The sequence below is a fragment of the Scyliorhinus torazame genome, chromosome 12, assembly GCF_047496885.1.
Source record: "Scyliorhinus torazame isolate Kashiwa2021f chromosome 12, sScyTor2.1, whole genome shotgun sequence".
Taxonomy (NCBI): domain Eukaryota; kingdom Metazoa; phylum Chordata; class Chondrichthyes; order Carcharhiniformes; family Scyliorhinidae; genus Scyliorhinus; species Scyliorhinus torazame.
In genome coordinates this window covers 148,698,012-148,707,128 of record NC_092718.1, presented here as the reverse complement: position 1 = coordinate 148,707,128, position 9,117 = coordinate 148,698,012, and positions in this window count along the sequence as shown.

The window sequence follows — 9,117 nt, the reverse complement described above, 5'->3', positions numbered from 1 at the left end:
TCTTAAAGCGACAGAGCTGGGAACACACCTCTTAAAGCGACAGAGCCGGGAACACACCTCCTCTTAAAGCGACAGAGCCGGGAACACACCTCCTCTTAATGCGACAGAACCGGGAACACACCTCCTCTTAAAGGGACAGAGCCGGGAACACACCTCTTAAAGCGACAGAGCCGGGAACACACCTCTTAAAGCGACAGAGCCGGGAACACACCTCCTCTTAAAGGGACAGAGCCGGGAACACACCTCCTCTTAATGCGACAGAACCGGGAACACACTTCCTCTTAAAGGGACAGAGCTGGGAACACACCTCCTCTTAAAGCGACAGAGCCAGGAACACACCTCTTAAAGTGACTGAGCCGGGAACACACTTTCTTGTAAAGTGACAGAGCCGAGTGGGCAGCACGATCTGCAGGGTAGGTGGATTGGCCACGCTAAATTGCCCCTTTAATTGGAAAATTTAATTGGGTACTCTGAATTAAAAACATTTTTTTAAAAAACAATTGACAGCCGGGACAAAGTGACAGAGTCGGTAACACAGCCTCCTCTTTAAGTGACACAGCCGGGAACACAGCCTCCTCTTAAAGTGACAGAGCTAGAAACACACCTCCAGTTAAAGTGACAGCCGGAAGCACAGCCTCCTCTTAAAGTGACAGAGCCAGAAAAGCACCTCCACTTAAAGTGACAGAACCGGAAGCACAGTTGCCTCTTAAAGTGACATAAGAACATAAGAACTAGGAACAGGCGTAGGCCATCTGGCCCGTCGAGCCTGCTCCGCCATTCAATGAGATCATGGCTGATCTTTGTGGACTCAGCTCCACTCTCCGGCCCGTACACCATATCCCCGAATCCCTTTATTCTTTAGAAAGGTATCAATCTTTTTCTTAAAAAAGTTTAAAGAAGGAGCCTCAACTGCTTCACTGGGCAAGGAATTCCAGAGATTCACAACCCTTTGGGTGAAGAAGTTCCTCCTAAACTCGGTCCTAAATGTACTTCCCCTTATTTTGAGGCTATGCCCCCTAGTTCTGCTTTCCCCGACCAGTGGAAACAACCTGCCCGCATCTATCCTATCTATTCCCTTCATAATTTTATATGCTTCAATAAGATCCCCCCGCATCCTTCTGAACTCCAATGAGTACAGTCCCAGTCTACTCAACCTCTCGTCATAATCTAATCCCCTCAACTCTGGGATCAACCTAGTGAATCTCCTCTGCACTCCCTCCAGTGCCAATATGTCCTTTCTCAGGTAAGGAGACCAAAACTGAACACAATACTCCAGATGTGGCCTCACCAACACCTTATACAATTGCAGCATAACCTCCCTAGTCTTGAACTCCATCCCTCTAGCAATGAAATACAAAACTCGATTAGCCTTCTTAATCACCTGTTGCACCTGCACACCAACGTTTTGCGACTCGTGCACCAGCACACCCAGGTCCCTCTGCACAGCAGCATGTTTTAACATCTTACTGTTTAAATAATAATCCATTCTGCTGTTATTCCTCCCAAAATGGATAGCCTCACACTTGGCAACATTGAATTCCATCTGCCAGACCCTAGCCCATTCACCTAACCTATCCAAATCCTTCTGCAGACTTCCGGTATCCTCTGCACTTTTTGCTTTACCACTCATCTTAGTGTCGTCTGCAAACTTTGCCACATTGCACTTGGTCCCCAATTCCAAATCATCTATGTAAATTGTGAACAACTGCGGGCCCAACACTGATCCTTGAGGGACCCCACTAGTTACAGGTTGCCAACCAGCGAAACACCCATTTATCCCCACTCTTTGCTTTCTGTTAGTTAACCAATCCTCTACCCATGCTACCACTTTACCCTCAATGCCATGCATCTTTAGTTTATGAAGCAATCTTTTGTGTGGCACCTTGTCAAAAGCTTTCTGGAAATCCAGATATACCACATCCATTGGCTCCCCGTTATCTACTGCACTGGTAACGTCCTCAAAAAATTCTACCAAATTAGTCAGACACGACCTACCCTTTATGAACCCATGCTGCGTCTGCCCAATGGGACAATTTCCCTCTAGGTGCCCCGCTATTTCCTCCTTAATGATAGATTCCAGCATTTTCCCTACAACCGAAGTTAAGCTTACTGGCCTATAAATTACCCGCTTTCTGACGACCTCCTTTTTTAATCAGTGGTGTCACGTTTGCTACTTTCCAATCCTCTGGGACCACCCCAGAGTCTAGTGAATTTTGATAAATTATCACTAGTGCGTTTACAATTTCCCTAGCCATCTCTTTTAACACTCTGGGTTGCATCCCATCAGGGCCAGACTTGTCTACCTTTAGCCCCATTAGCTTGCCCAATACTACCTCCTTAGTGATTACAATCATCTCAAGGTCCTCACCTATCATATCTTTATTTCCATCAGTCACTGGCATGTTATTTGTGTCTTCCACTGTGAAGACTGACCCAAAAAACCTGTTCAGCTCCTCAGCCATTTCCCCGTCTCCTATTATTAAATCTCCCTTCTCATCTTCCAAAGGACCAATATTTACCTTAGCCACTCTTTTTTGTCTTTTATATTTGTAGAAGCTTTTACTATCTGCTTTTATGTTCTGAGCAAGTTTACTTTCATAGTCTACCTTACTCTTCTTTATAGCTTTTTTAGTAGCTTTCTGTTGTCCCCTAAAGACTTCCCAGTCCTCTAGTCTCCCACTAATTTTTGCCACTTTGTATGTTTTTTCCTTCAATTTGATACTCTCCCTCACCTCCTTAGATATCCACGGTCGATTTTTCCCCTTTCTACCGTCTTTCTTTTTTGTCGGTATGAACCTTTCCTGAACACTGTGAAAGATTGCTCGGAAGGTTCTCCACTGTTCCTCAACTGCTTCACCATGAAGTCTTTGCTCCCAGTCTACCTTAGCTAGTTCTTCTCTCATCCCATTGTAATCGCCTTTGTTTAAGCACAACACACGAGTGTTTGATTTTACCTTGTCATCCTCCAACTGTATTTTAAATTCCACCATATTGTGGTCGCTCCTTCCAAGAGGATCCCGAACTATGAGATCATTAATCAATCCTGCCTCATTACACAGGACCAGATCTAGGACCGCTTGTTCCCTTGTAGGTTCTGTTACATACTGTTCCAGGAAATTATCCCGGACACATTCTATAAACCCCTCCTCAAGGCTGCCTTTACCAACCTGGTTAAACCAATCGACATGGAGATTAAAATCTCCCATGATAACCGCTGTACCATTTCTACATGCATCCGTTATTTCTTTGCTTATTGCCTGCCCTACCATCCTGTTACTATTTGGTGGCCTATAGACTACTCCTATCAGTGACCTTTTCGCCTTACTATTCCTGATTTCCACCCAAATTGATTCAACCTTGTCCTCCATAGCACCAATATCATCCCTTACTATTGCCCGGATGCCATCCTTAAACAACAAAGCTACACCACCGCCCTTACCGTCCATTCTATCCTTTCGTATAGTCTGATACCCTTGGATATTTAACTCCCAGTCGTGACCATCTTTTAACCATGTTTCAGTAATGGCCACTAAATCATACTCATTCACGATGATTTGTGCCATCAACTCATTCACCTTATTCCGTATACTACGAGCATTCAGGTAAAGTACACTTATACTGTTTTTTATGTCTTTGTTATGAATCCTAACACCTTGATCAGTAACTTTTCGCAAATTACTTTTCCTCTTACCCTTTCTCCTAATTTTCCTTGTCTTTGAACCCATATCTCTACATAATAACCTGTCACGTAACCTGCTGCCTTGCTCTCCATTAACCATTATACTGTCCATAGCTTTACCCTTCCCTTCCCCCCAACTTGCTAGTTTAAAGTCCTTGTGACCAACGTATTTATCCTATTCGCTAGAACACTGGTCCCAGAATGGTTCAGGTGAAGACCGTCCCAACGGTACAGGTCCCTCCTGCCCCAGTACTGATGCCAATGCCCCATGAAATGGAATCCCTCTTTCCCGCACCACTCATTTAGCCACGTGTTAACTTCCCTAATTTTCTCAACCCTATGCCAATTGGCACGTGGCTCGGGTAGTAATCCAGAGATTATAACCCTGGAGGACCTGTTCTTTAATTTAGTCCCTAGTGTTTGATAATCCCCAAACAGGTCCTCTTTCCTAGTCTTACCTATGTTGTTAGTCCCAACGTGGACCACAACAACTGGATCCTCCCCCTCCCTCTCCAAAATCCTTTCAAGCCGATCAGAGATGTCCCTCACCCTGGCACCGGGCAGGCAACATACCATGCGGGACTCACGATCTGGCTTACAAAGGATGCCATCAATCCCCCTAATTATAAAATCCCCTACAACTACCACTTGTCTTTTTGCTCCCCCCTCTTGAATGGCTTCCTGTACCATGGTGCAGTGGTCAGTCAACGCATCCTCCCTACAGCCCTCTTCCTCATCCACACAGGGAGCAAGTACCTCATACCTGTTGGTCAAGGGCCGAGGCTCCTCAACTCCTAAACTCAGGATCCCCCTACCTGCCTCCCTTGCAGTCACACCACTCTGTCCCTGACCACTGATTGAATTAACAGTACTTATTCTACCGGGTGTGACTGCGTCCTGAAACAATGCGCCCAGGTAATTTTCCCCCTCCCTGATGTGCCGCAGTGTGTGCAGCTCGGTCTCCAGCTCATCAATTCTGAGCCGAAGTTCCTCGAGCAGCCAACACTTGCTGCAGATGTGGTCACTGACGGTCTCAATGGGATCCACCAGTTCCATCATCATACAGCAACAGCACATCATCTGTCCAGCCATATTCAACTAGTTAATTAATTTAAATAATGAAAAAACATTTTTTTAATAGAACCTCAAGGATAAACCCGAACACCAAAAAAAACACAGCCCTCTCTCGCCACTCACCCGAACTCAGTCACTCACCTAAACTCAGATGCACTCTGTTCCAATCAGCACTCAGTCACTCACCTAAACTCAGATGCACTCTGTTCCAATCAGCACTCAGTCACTCACCTAAACTCAGATGCAGTCTGTTCCAATCAGCACTCAGTCACTCACCTAAACTCAGATGCACTCTGTTCCAATCAGCACGCGTGTCTAAAGGCACTCCTGCCACACCTTTTGCACCCTGCCTGATTTCCAAAGAGCCAATAGGCCTGCTCCAGGAAATGAACTCGACCTGTAAACTAAGCACTTTTAAATATGCACTCACCTCTCCCAGCAACCCTGCAGCCTGTGGCCGGCTCCAGGAACTGAAGTCTCTTTTAAATATGCACTCACCTCTCCCAGCAACCCTGCAGCCTGTGGCCTGCTCCAGGAACTGAAGTCTCTTTTAAATATGCACTCACCTCTCCCAGAAACCCTGCAACCTGTGGCCTGCTCCAGGAACTGAAGTCTCTTTTAAATATGCACTCACCTCTCCCTGCAACCTGTGGCCTGCTCCAGGAACTGAAGTCTCTTTTAAATATGCACTCACCTCTCCCTGCAACCTGTGGCCTGCTCCAGGAACTGAAGTCTCTTTTAAATGTGCACTCACCTTTGCCAGCAACCCTGCAGCCTGTGGCCTGCTCCAGGAACTGAAGTCTCTTTTAAATATGCACTCACCTCTCCCAGCAACCCTGCAGCCTGTGGCTGGTACAGAGCTGGTAATGCACCTCCTCTTAAAGTGACAGAGCCGGGAATACAGCCTCCTCTTCAAGTGACAACTGGTAACACTGCCGCCTCTTAAAGTGACAGGGCCGCTAACACAGCCTCCTCTTAAAGTGACAGAGCTGGAGACACACCTCCTCTTAAAGTGACAGAGCTGTTAACACAGCCTCCTCATAAAGTGACAGAGCCGAAAACACGCCTCGTCTTAAAGTAACAGAGCCGGGAACACAGCCACCTCTTAAAGTGACAGAGCCGGAAACACAGCCTCCTATTAAAGTTACAGAGCCGGGAACACCACCTCCTCTTAAAGTGACAGAGCCCGGAACACAGCCTCCTCTTAAAATGACAGAGCCAGGAACACAGCCTCCTCTTAAAGTGACAGAGCCGGGAACACAGCCTCCTATTAAAGTTACAGAGCCGGGAACACCACCTCCTCTTAAAGTGACAGAGCCCGGAACACAGCCTCCTCTTAAAATGACAGAGCCAGGAACACAGCCTCCTCTTAAAATGACAGAGCCAGGAACACAGCCTCCTCTTAAAGTGACAGAGCTGGAAACACACCTCCTCTTAAAGTGACAGAGCCGGGAACACAGCCGCCTCTGAAAGTGACAGAGCCGGGACTACAGCCTCGTCTTAACGTGACAGAGTCGGTAACAGAGCCGCCTCTTAACATGACAGAACCGGTAACACAGCCGCCTCTTAATGTGACAGAACCAGCAACACAGCCGCCTCTTAAAGTGACAGAGCCCGGTGACTTCCGGTTGCGACCATGGAGTGAGTGGTCGCACATTTGGTGGCTCCTGCTCGTGGCGGTTTTGTCAGACCTTTTCCCTGGTTAACAGGTGGATCTGAGGAGGAATAAAGGTGCAGGAGAGTGAGGGGAAGAGATTGACCCTCTGGTGTATGGAGCTGTGGGCCAGAACCGGTCGAAAAAGAGGGATTCAGTCGTTTAAGGTTGGTGCGGCGCCTGCGATGCATGTGGAGATGGAGGAGGGTCAGGGAGCGGCCCTGCCGGCTTAGTGGTCGGCTGATCAGCTGGTGAACTTCTTGAACGAGAAGCTCACCCAGCAACGGAAGGAAAGTCTGGAGGACCTGGCCTGGGTGGTGGATTCGATTAGGATGGTGGACGACCGCCTGGAAGATGTAGCCATCTGAGATGGCCACCTGCAAAGGACCATGGGAATTATGGCCAACCCCAGGACTCAGACACACTCAGAACTTTGACAGAGCGAACGAAACCCCCGCTCGTTTGCATTCTAACGGCCCATTTCCCCAGAACAAAAGGACTGTACTCAGGTAACCGATACAGATGCAGACTAACCGGCGCCACTCCTTTTGCTAAGAAAGCCCAAACAGCCAAGGTCAATGACCGCTCAGGACACGCCCAGCCATCAAGGCACCCGCCCCTTTATTGGCCAAAATCGAAGGCAGTGATCGAAGCCTGTCGAATTATTGGGTCCAAAGCTAAGGACCGCCCCAAAGAGCACGAAATCCCAGAGGGATAAAAAGAGACACAGCCATGTGTTGGGTCTCTCTTGGATCCGGCCTATGCCTAAAACCAAGTGTAGCATTACGACCAGAAGACAAGTTCAAGACCAACGATCGCTACCAGACAGATGAGCCCAGCAGAAACAAAGCCACTTCTTCTACCCAGCCACGCAAGATCCGGACAAAGGCCTTGTTCATCTGCAAAGAGCCGGTTGCTGTGAAGTTAAGTATAGGTTATTGTAGTTGTTAGGTGTAGTTTAACTTGTTGTGTTTTATGTTGCATGTCGAAGTAATCCTTGTGTGTAAATAAACTATCTTTGAACTTGAACTGACTAACTGGTTGTTTGGTCTTTGATCGATATCTGGTAAAGCCTTGTGGTGATATCATTTGATACCTGGCGACTCTGAAAAGCAATATTATCATCAATAACTGCCATATCTAGTTAATTTGGCAACATTATTGGTGACGCTCGTGGAATAGTATTCCACTCATTAAAAAGAGCAACATTATTAATTGGCAACCTTACTCCGGTGCCGAAAGGGCAACAAAATGAAGCTGGGGGCCCAGGGTCAGGCGATCCAGAAGATGGAGGAGGTGGCAGGGGAACACGAGGAGCAGTTTGTCTCGATGGCAGCAGAGATGGGGCTGATGCGCGATCAGCAGAGGCAGCGCCAGGAGAAGGTCGGGGACCTAGAGAACCAGTCACGCAGGCAGAATATAAGGATCGTGGGCCTGCCGGAGGGGAGTGAAGGAGCCGATGCTGGTACGGGCTTGGGGAGGATGCCGGAGAAGCTGCTCAGATAGGATGCATTGCACAGCCGTTGGAGGTTGGAATTCCAGGGGAATGAGCCGCCGAGGGCGATGGTGGTGCGGTTGCACCGGTTCCTGGACAAGGAGCAAATTATGAGGTGGGCCAGGCAGACGAGGCGCTGCACCTGGGAGGGCAGTGAAATCCGAGCGTAACAGGACCTGGGTGCAGAGTTGGCCAAGAGGAGAGCGAGCTTCAACAAGGTCAAGGCTGCCCTCTTCAAGAAGGGGGTGAAGTTTGAGCTACTGTACCCGGCAAGTCAGTGGGTGTCCTACGAAGGCCGGGAATTGTACTTTGGATTGGCGGAGGAGGCAGTTGATTTTGTTAAAGGCAATGGACTGGCAGGAGAAGGTGGACTTTGAACTTTGGTGAAGATGCTGTGATGTTGCTGTTAACTTATGTTTGGAGCCATTTATTTCTTTTCCGGCTTCAGGTTTGTTCTTTGTTAAGGGATGGGGGATTGGTCTCTTTGTTTGGGTTTGGGGGAGGTTTTTTTTTGGTTTGTTTGCACTAATGTTTAAGCGGAGCGGGGGGGGGCGACGACCCTGTGGGGGGTAGGATCCTAGGTGCCATGGGTGGGGTCTGCCAGGCTAGCTGGGTGGGCAAGTTCACAGAATTGCAATGGGGGGTGAGTGGAAGGTCAGTGGGAAGATGGGGAAGTACTGCTGACAGGGGAAGGGTATTTAAAGTGTAAGGGAAGGAGGATCGATGACGGTGGGCGCTTGCGGACAGGCCTGGGGAGGTGCGGGACACGGGCCGGAGGCTGGCCCAAGAGGGACTATGGTTGATCGGCCGGCGGGGGGGTGGGGTGCAGGGTATCCCCCGAGCAGGCTGGTCACGTGGAACGTGCGCGCATTGAATTGCGATTGAAGGTGGATGTGGCCATGCTACAAGAGACGCAGGTGGGAGACCAGATTAGGCTGAGGAAGGGATGGGTTGGGCAAGTATTTCATCTGGGGTTGGATTTTGAAACGTTTGCGGTGGGAAATAGAGTGGCGGACTCTGGGGGAGGGGAGGTCATGGTAAGCGGGAAATTGGTGGGGATGCTGGTGGTGTTAGAAAACATCTATTTAAAAAAATATATATATTTATTCAAAGTTTCAACGATTTTCAACAAAACACTCCAACCAGAAAAAAAGAATAAAGCACAAAACAAGCAAAAGTTATGCATGAAATTTCCAACAAAATACAATAACCCCC